The following is a 9,968-nucleotide window of genomic DNA, read 5'->3' as shown; positions in this document are numbered from 1 at the left end:
AAGGATGCTTGGAGGCTGGAATGGGCGAACTCACCTGGGTCCAACCCGTGAGGTGATCATCCCGCCGCCACCATTCACCCCTGCGCCTGCACTGTGCAAGTTTCTTTGGTGGCTTGATAAGCGTCCAATGAATGCCTGACAGCCATCTGTCCCATTCCAGAGCCTCCATTGTGCATGACAATGGAGGGTCCAGAAACTATGTAATTCCCCCTCTGTGTAAATGGTGGGTGTCCGACTCAGTCCAGGGGGCAGACCTGGGGGTGTCCATCAGACTCCAGGACCCAGTTGGTTGAACACAACATCTCTCCTTTGGGAGGGAGGGGGAATCACTGTTCACTCTGCAATAATGCACAGTTACGATGGCTATATGCTATCTCAGGTTTAAGAGGCAGAATACAATTTGTTGGGGAACAACAATAGGAAAGGTCTTAAAAACATAAGAAGAGCCCTGTTGGATCAGACCAAGGGTCCATTTAGTCCAGCAGTCTGTTAACACAGGGGCCAACTAGATGTCAACCAGGAGCCAACAAAGCAGGACATGAAGCAACAGCATCCTCCCACCCACGTTCCACAGCAACTGGTGCACACAGGCTTACTGCCTCGAATACTGCACTCAACCATCAGGGCTAGCAGCCACTGCTAGCCTTCTCCTCCAGGAATTTATCCAACCCCCTTTTAAAGCCATCCCGATTGGTAGCCATCACTACATCTTGTGGTAGTGAGTTCCATAATTTAACTATGCGCTGTGTGAAGAAGTCCTTCCTTTTATTTGTCCTGAATCTCTGTGTGTGGATTTCTCATGGGTATCTGACGGACACTGTTTGATTTCGATAAGAATTTACCAAAATTCTCAAAGTTCCCCATACTCTGGACAAAAATAATTTGAGATTAAAACCAAAACAAAATACCAAAGCTAAGAGATTTGTCCATCCAGGTCCAGGGCTTTGGTTAGCTCTTTATCATATATTCAAGCATGTGAGTGCTAAGAAAGAAAGAAAGAAAGAAAGAAAGAAAGAAAGAAAGAAAGAAAGAAAGAAAGAAAGAAGATTCATAGCCTTTTTTCCCTTTTCTTTTTTTGGACAGGCTCTTCTTCCTCTTTAATAGCTAAATGGTAGGCAGGGACATCATGGTCTTCTCCAGGCTGGGGATAGCTTGACCAATTGAATTTGGCTGTGCCACATGGGTGAGAATGTTGTTTCAGCTTGATTTTGATAAATAAATAAATTGCAAAGTTCTTCATATTCAGGAGAGAAAGAACCTGTGATTTCAAACCAAACCAAATGCAGGAGTAAGTGAAATTGAAAGATTCTCCCATCTCTACTCTACATGAACAATCCTAACCCATCTCAGAAATCTAGCTCACATGGGGGAAATGCTAGGATGCCCCAGTGATTCCATGACCCAGGGTGGAGAGGGGGGAAATGTTACTGCAGACAGATATATTCCTCCTAGCCTCTTCCAACAGCTAGTGGTAGACTAGGAAAAATGCAAGTGAATTTCATGCCCCCACCATTTATTTATTTATTTATTTATTTATTTATTTACATTTATATACCGCCCCACAGCCGAAGCTCTCTGGGCGGTTTACAACATTTAAAAATAGTAAACATTAAAAGTATACAATTTAAACACACACACACACACACACACACACACACACACACACACATAAAAACAGTATAAAAACAACAGTATCCATTTAAAAACAACAATTGTGGGGTCCATTAAAAACAAACTTAACGTTGTTAAATGCTGTTAAAATGCTGTTAAAAATGCCTGGGAGAAGAGAAAAGTCTTGACCTGGCGCCGAAAAGATAACAATGTTGGCGCCAGGCGAGCCTCATCGGGGAGATCATTCCACAGTCTAGCTAATCTAGCTAAGGCCCACCATCAAAATTCACTGCAACCCCCCCCAAATAACTGAATCCTCCCCCACACACACCATCACCACCTACAAACGGAGACCCTCAATGTAGAACACATTTCATCTTAGCCCTCATTTCTGCAGATCGAGGCCTTAGCTAGACCTACCTGAAAGTCCGGGACGGAGGAGTGAAGATTTACGCGAGATTCCTCCTCCGTTTACAGGTAAGGTGCGATGACCTCAGGAAGAGAGGCATCACGCCCGCCATTTTGTTTATTTTCTTAAAGGTAAATGTTTTTTAAAAAATTTAAATTAATTTCCCCGCTCCCCCCACCCTATCCTACCCCCGATGCGGGCGCTGAGGAGCGCTGCGTCCCACGTGTGGTTTCCGGCTCCGCACGAGTAATCGCGTGGAGCGGGGTCAAGCCGTGGAAATGGGCCACATGTTCTGCAGTCTTGGGCTCAGCCCGGGACCATGGAAAAAGTGGGTCCAAAGTGGAGGACAAGAACCTGGGGCAAGGGAGGGATGATCCCTCCCTGATCCCGGGATCCCCTGTGCGTCATGTGGATGCACAGGGATGATCCTGGGGTTCGTCCTGGAATATAGCCTGGTCTAGCTAAGGCCCAAGCTGCAGTTAAAGGTGCAGGAGCATGCTGGGCCATGGTGTACCTGTACTTCTGCAGTCCTAGCTGGAGCCCATCTATTGCATTAGCCGGTGAGAATAGAAATGACTTGCGCTCCACTATGCACTAAAATGTATGCCAATTGAGATTTTATCCACCTAATTATACTCCTTCACTAGGGCACTTTCTAGTTAACTATGTGTCATGATTACAAAGAACGCAAAGGTACTAATTTAAAGCCAGAAAATGAATCCGGAATCCCTAGAAATAAAGTGACATTGTGGGTTTTTAAAAAGCTATTTGAGATAAAAATTGTTCTAACTTAATAGGCTCCCATGCAATCTCTTCAATTATCTAATCATCACTTACCTGTACAATGAAACTGAAGCTGAATTAGAGACAAATGGCAAGTTAGTCCATCAGTCGGCGCAAGTTCATCGGGTCACAGGGCTGGAGAAAACATGCATAGAAATGTAGATTTCCAAATGCAGCAAGAGAAATCGCAGTCACTGTAACTTCTCTGGCCAGTTCCTTATCTCTCTGGTTATCTGCCCCCTCTCCCTCACCTGCCTGTAATGACTGGGATTCCAAGGGCATGTCTACACCAGCCGTTTTCCCCGGGGTCATCCCTAGATTGTCCCTGTGCATTGAAATGATGTGCATGGGATCCTGGGAGCAAGCAGGGATGACCCCTCCATAGGGTGACCATATTTTGGAAACCAAAAAGGAGGACAACATGGTCTGCCCCCAAGGGGGCGTGTACAGCACCAAGGGGGCATGCCCACCCGAACATAGCCTTGTCACATATCTGATTTTATAGCACACATTCAAGACAAATCTGTTCTACATAGCATCTTAATGTTAAAATCACTGAAATAAAGAACAAGTGAGAGATTCAGTGTATCTGAAATTAACTTCACTCACTCCTACTTTTGTAGGTTCTGCTGTACTTTGAAGCTTTTGCTATGCTTTGTGTGATACAGTCTCCCCTTCCCTCAAATATCTTTTCTGACTGTATCTTCACTCATTGCAAGCTGCTGTTGTTGTTAACAGGGTTTGCTACTGGCCGGCCGGATGGCTGGCTTTTTTTAATTTCAATTTTTTAAAAAAAACGTGTGTATAATTGTCACAAGTTTCTCTACTCTAACATTAGGGTGGGTATTGTGGCAGTTTACCTAAAGACTGGAGATCCCCTTAATGCCAAGGGCTGAAACTGCTCAATATGCAAAACCACAAAGAGGAGGTTTGACAACCTGAGTTTGAAGGATATGGCTCAAGCAGTTTTAAAACACAATAATTTTAAACTTTGAACTTTTAAAAAAAAATTCTAAAAAAAAATGGATGAACAGATCTGATTCAAACCTGGCATGGCTAAATCTCTCCTTAAGAGCTATCATGGTGCCAACTTTCAGCCCTTTATCTTTTAAAAATGTCATTTAAAAAAAATAATTTTAAACCTCAAACTTTTTTTAAAAATTCTAAAACTCAATGGATGGACAGATCTGTTTCAAACTTAGCATAGCTAAAGTCCATGTTAAGAGCAATCATGGTGCCAAGTTTCATCTCTTTATCTTTAAAAATAATATTTTTTTAAAAAAAATTAAATCCTCAAATTTTAAAAAATTCCTAAAAATCAATGGATGAACAGATCTGTTTCAAATTTGTTATGGCTAAAGCTCTACCTAAAAGCTATCATGGTACCAACTTTCAGCTCTTTATCTTTAAAAATGATGGTTTAAAAATAATTTAAAAACCTCAATTTTAAAAAATTCCTAAAAAATCAATGGATAAACAGATCTGTTTAAAATTTGGTGTGGCTAAAGCGCTACCTAAATCCTATCATGGTGCAAAGTTTCATCTCTTTATCTTTAAAAATGACAATTTTAAAAATTGCAAAGTTTCATCTCTTTATCTTTAAAAATGACGATTTTAAAAATAATAATTTTTAAACCTCAATTTAAAAAAAAATCTTAAAAAAATCAATGGATGAACGGATCTGTTTTAAATTTGGTATGACTAAAGCCCTTCCTAAGAGCTACCATTGTGCCAAGTTTCATGTCTTTATCTTAAAAAATGACAGAGTTATAAGCATTTTGTTAATTCCTATTAGAGCTGCTCTTTGGAAAAATCCGGATTTCCCCTCCCCCTCCCGGATTTGTCTTCAAGAACCCAGACAAATCCAGTCATATGGTCACCCTACCCCTCCATTTTCGTGGGATAACTGGTTGCCCAGTTATCCCAATTTCCCCCATAGTCCCAGGACCATCCAGAGGACCATAGGCAGTTTGGGAGCCCATCCTGGCTTCTCCCGTCCTCCCCGCACAGAGCTGTTCAGGAGGACTTTGTGCCCTTCAAGAGGGGGGAGCAATTTCGCCATCCCAGGGATTGTGGGGGAAATTAAGTGCAGGTTGTTGTTTTTTAACATCTTTTTTGCTGTGTGCACAGCTTCTCTTCTGAAAGAAAATGAAGAAGACCATGATGTCCCTCTTCCCTTCTGAGATGTCGCACAGCCATCTAGATGCTGGGGGAGGATTGTGGAAGCAGGTAAGTCCGCAATCCTCCCCCTCCCTCCATCTACACCCTTAGGGGTTGGAAGGAACTGAGCTGACCTAATTGAGGTGTTCTTCTTTTTGGAATAATGAACACACAAGGGGGAGGAGTAGAGGATGAACACGCCATAACTCCTCCGTGGTCATGGTCCTCATCACGTAAGATACATACATGCCCATGCTGTGGTGACATGAGGCTCACTAGGGAAACTAATGTCATCTAGCGGGGTAGGATTGGGGCAAGAAGATCCAGTCTACATTAAGCAGTCAGGTCAAGGAGGGCAAGGTTGTGTCAGGTAGGTACATTTGAGACAAGGTAAGTGCATCAGGCACAGCAAACTAGGTAAAGGCAAAAGCTGTATTGAATAAAACTAAAAACCTAAGAAGGGCCCTGCTGGATCAGACCAAGGCTTCGTCTCGTCCAGCACCCTGTTCACACAGTGGCCAAGTAGCATGGGGAATTCACAAGCAGGACACAGGTGCAACAGCACCCTAACACCCATATTCCCCAGCAAATGGTGTAGACACGTGGCACATAGCCGTCAGGAGTAGTATCCATTGATACCCTTCTTCATCCAGGAATTTATCCAACCCCCCCTTTAAAGCCATCCAAATTGGTGGCCATCACTACATCATGTAGCAGCAAATTCCATAGTTTAATGATGCACGGTGTGAAGCAGTACTCTCAGGAGTACACCAACTCAAGATACTGCACAGGCAACTTTGATGCAAGAACAAATGTTATCCCATTCTCGCTTCTGTTCTTTTGAATCTCAACCAATTTAAAATCAAGTTTACACACTGGATGTTTTTATGACTGCACACACATCAGATGTTTGCAGAAGTCAGAACATTTCCTTTTTCTAAATAAAAAAAAAGAAGAGCTTGGTGGCATCTATGATGTTACACATCTGTAGATACTGTGTTTATGTGTCTAATGGTATAGTCTTGTTATAGATCTATGGTTTGGTAAGTATCTCTAGGGGAAGAATGGTGGATTTGCATTTGTTAGCTGATTGGCTGAGAGAGTGAGAAGGCGGGGTGAAGCTATATAAACCATGTACTGGGCCTATATGAGGCAGACAGGGATATGGTGTGTGATGGGGTAGAGCAGAGATTTGCTGCATGATGGTTTTGATCAAGATAGGATGAGAGTAGGGTGACCAACTGTCAGGATTTCCCCGGATTTGTCCTGGTTTTTGTTCTTTCCATAGTGTCAGGGGGGATTTTCTATAATTTTCAATAATGTCCTGCAATGACACACCTTCCCCTTTAAGGCTGCCATTAGCATGGCAGGAGGGAATGACATGCTTTCTTGAGGCACATCATTCCCCCACCCGGAGCTCCAATTGAGGTCTTAAAGGGGAAAGTGGGTCATTCGTGGACATTATAGAAAAGGCCCCAATTGGAGTGGATGGTGGTGGTGCAGAATGAAATCCTTTCCCCTCCTCCACTCCAATCGGGTTCTTTAAGGTGGCGGGGGAATAACGTACTTTCTGCAGGACTCAGAAAGCTGCTTCCCCACACACACACTAGGTGTCCTCTTTTTTGGTTTCCCAAATATGGTCACCCTAGATGAGAGGGATAAGATGAGACTGGGTTTAGATCAGAGATAATATTTTAGGTTTGAAGAGACAGGGAGGGGTCTGTGGTGATTGCACAAGGATTGTTTGAGAGAGTTATTTTGGAGCATTTTTGTATGAGGGGACCTATATTGATACAGCCATTTAAAAGTTTCTTGTTCATTATTCAATAAGTTATTACTGTAAGTTATGGTTTAAAATACTATGTCTCCTGCTTCTGGCTGCGTAAGGTAGAGAATATATGGTTAAAACCTGATTTTATGTGTGTCCTCACAGAGAGGGGACTGAGTAAGGGTTGGGCCTGAGCTTAAATATCCTGGAGGCAGTGAAATGAAATGTGTGTGAGAAAAGGTGGTTCCTTCTTGGGGGTGAGAAAGGGAATTCTCACTAGGAACGAGGTGGGAATGCCACAGCATCCTCTAGAGTCAGAAGTTACAAAAAAATAATGGGGTCAGAAGGGGAGTTGAAGGTTAACTGGATGAAAAGAAGTATTTTAAGAACTCTTTATTTGGCCATTTTCTCTGCTCAGATGCTTGTTTGCTAAAAGCTTTTCATGCACAAAAATATAAAAGAGGCTTGCAACTAAGTTTAGATTTATTGTTATGACATTGCTGAAATTCAAATTTGAAAGTTAGCCAGTGATTTTGAGTAACTTTCTTTGGAGAGGGGAGGAATTGGGTTGTCTGAGCAGACACGGGTTTTAAAGGCATGCAAGTTTTATGTTTGGGAGAAGGGAGAGATACTTTTGCACAGTAGAACTTGAAAAAGAACTTCATTTTTGCGGAATTCTAAAGTTTTGTCAAATCAAAGGGTATTAAAATACTTGTTGCCTGTGTTGTATTTAGCATTTATCATCTTTTGCTACAGCTTATGCTAATAATATGCACTGTGTCTGCTTTTAACTCCTACCACTAATTTCCTTTTTTATAATATCCTATGGCTAGAACAAATGAAATAATACGGTTGTGAACAGATTAAAGAATTTTTAGTTGATCAAGCACCTGCCTTTGAACTGATTAATGAATTAAATTTAAATAATTTTGCATATTACCAAAGCTGTAATATAGACTCCCCTTTGAAATGTTGCAGGAAGACAACTTAAAATTTAGTAAACACAAGCTACCATTTGTCGGTAGATGAGATGTTCAGCTTTAACATTTTATTCTTTCATTCGCTATTGCAGTAATACCCAAGAGGTAAAAAAGCTTCAAAGAAAAAAATCAAATGTTCTCTAAAGGTGCAGTCCTATGCATGCTTAAATAATAATAATAAAAAGTCTTATAACTCCTAGCTGGTTAGGGCATGTTGGGAATTGTAGGACTTTTTTCTGTCTAAACAGGTTTAGGATTGCACCTTTTAATTCACAGCCCTGCCAATTAAAATAATCCCTGTGACGTCTGCAATGGCACCGGACCCTTCTGGATTCCACCTGCTGCCACTACCTGTGACGTCCACCTTCAACTGGGTTTACTTTTGGATCAATTTACTTCTTTATTGACTCCAAAGGACCCAGCTCAGGTGCACACATCAGGGCTAGAGATGCCAACTTCTACTTAGGCCCCACAGCAGCACAGATCAGCACCTTTTGACCCAACCTTCTCACTGCCACTATAAGATCACCTGTACACTTCCCCCAGGTACTCCAGTGTCCACACCAGGATAAAGTAAATGTTGTTTATTTAACAAGATGATTATGCAGGTTCAAAGCTTATTGGTTTTTCTTAGGCCTTAGCTAGACCTAAGGTTTATCCCGGGATCATCCCAAGGTCGTCCCTGCCTGCTCCCGGGATATCCCGTGTGTCATTTACGTGAACAGGGACGATCCCTTCTCTGTGAGCCCCTGCCAAAGGTAGTGAGGCAGGTGGCTACTAGGAGGAGGGCTTTCTCCGCCATGGCACCCCGGTTGTGGAATGAGCTCCCCAGAGAGGTCCACCAGGCGCCTACACTGTAGTCCTTTCATCGCCAGCTGAAGACCTTTTTATTCTCTCAGTATTTTAACACTTAATTTTAACTTAAATTTAAAGTTTACTGTTCTAACTCTGTATTTTAAACTTATATCAATTTTGCTGCGTGGTTTTATCCTGGTTGTGCTTTTTATACTGTATTTTGTATTTGTGCTTTTAACCTGTTGGTTGTTTTATTATGGTTTTAATTTTGGTGAACCGCCCAGAGAGCTTCGGCTATTGGGCAGCATAAAAATGAAATAAATAATAAATAAATAAATAAATAAATAATCCCGGGATAAACCTTAGGTCTAGCTAAGGCCTTAGTTACAAGCATATGGCTACAGAGCACAAAGCATAATGGCTTCATAGGTTAATTCACTTTAATGTTACACAATATTTAACTTCCAGTACTCCTGCCTACACTACCGTACTCTAAACTACTCTGTTCTCATTCCCACACTCTAATCCACCAAAACAACAAACACAGAGACCCTTCCTATCTCTAACCCAAAGCATTCAATGCCTTTTCTCCTCTACAGCCTTCCAACTCCTCCCCTTCTCACACAGCCAATCCAGGCACTCTACACAAACATCCAATCAGCCCTCTCCTTCATCCAGCACTCATTAACCCTTTTATGACTCGTACTTACCAATCTGCAACAAACATACAGAGAGTACTTCTTTTAAACTCTGCAAATCTTAATACTTTATACTTAACAACTTAACAACACAGGGATAATCAGTAAAACATCACAGCCCCTACTAGATTAATCCACTGAAGCGTCTACTTATTACCCATCAATTAAACCAATTAACAGTACAAATCATATACCCACTTACCTTTGTATAAGCCCCATTGAATTTGGTGAGATTGACTTTTGAGTAGACATGCATAAGATAGCATTGCAAGGTTGCAACACTATACAGATAACACGTGTTATCTGTACAGCACCATGTACATTGATGGTGCTATATAAATAAATAATAATAATAATAATAATAATACTCTTGTAGGAGTGAGTTCCATTCAATTCACTGTTGAATAAACATGTATAGGGTCATCGTATTAATTTATTTTATTTATTTATTTATTGCACTTATATACCACTCCCATAGCCAGGGCTCTCTGGGCGGTTTACAGAAATTCTAAAATTAAGATAAAAACGAGTATACAAAATTTAAAATTCTAAAATACAGAACATACACACATAAAGCATTAAAAACCGTTTTAAAAAAACCCTAAACATGTGGGTGATTAAGCTTGCAATCCTAAAAATAATGCATCATGATTCATGCAAAACTGTTTTGTTATTCTATTATTCACCTGGGGGGAAAGCCATTAAAACACATGAATGAATATGGCAATTCAAAACTGTTCCTTACCGTACAACATGAAGTTTGA

General features: G+C 41.2%; 1 long non-coding RNA gene across 1 annotated transcript; it reads right to left on the bottom strand.

The window, feature by feature from the left end:
* Positions 1–937: 937 nt before the first annotated feature.
* On the bottom strand, positions 938–9,491 carry LOC134409551 (uncharacterized). Its single transcript, XR_010026192.1, has 3 exons — positions 9,407–9,491; positions 2,858–2,938; positions 938–1,258 (listed from the first exon to the last, which is right to left on the bottom strand). It is a non-coding gene; the product is annotated as an uncharacterized LOC134409551 (long non-coding RNA).
* Positions 9,492–9,968: the final 477 nt, after the last annotated feature.

Source organism: Elgaria multicarinata, chromosome 16 (genome assembly GCF_023053635.1).
Source record: "Elgaria multicarinata webbii isolate HBS135686 ecotype San Diego chromosome 16, rElgMul1.1.pri, whole genome shotgun sequence".
NCBI classification, from domain to species: Eukaryota; Metazoa; Chordata; class Lepidosauria; order Squamata; family Anguidae; genus Elgaria; species Elgaria multicarinata.
The sequence above is the reverse complement of the archived record's forward strand: the minus strand, read 5'-3'. Positions and strand labels throughout refer to the sequence as shown.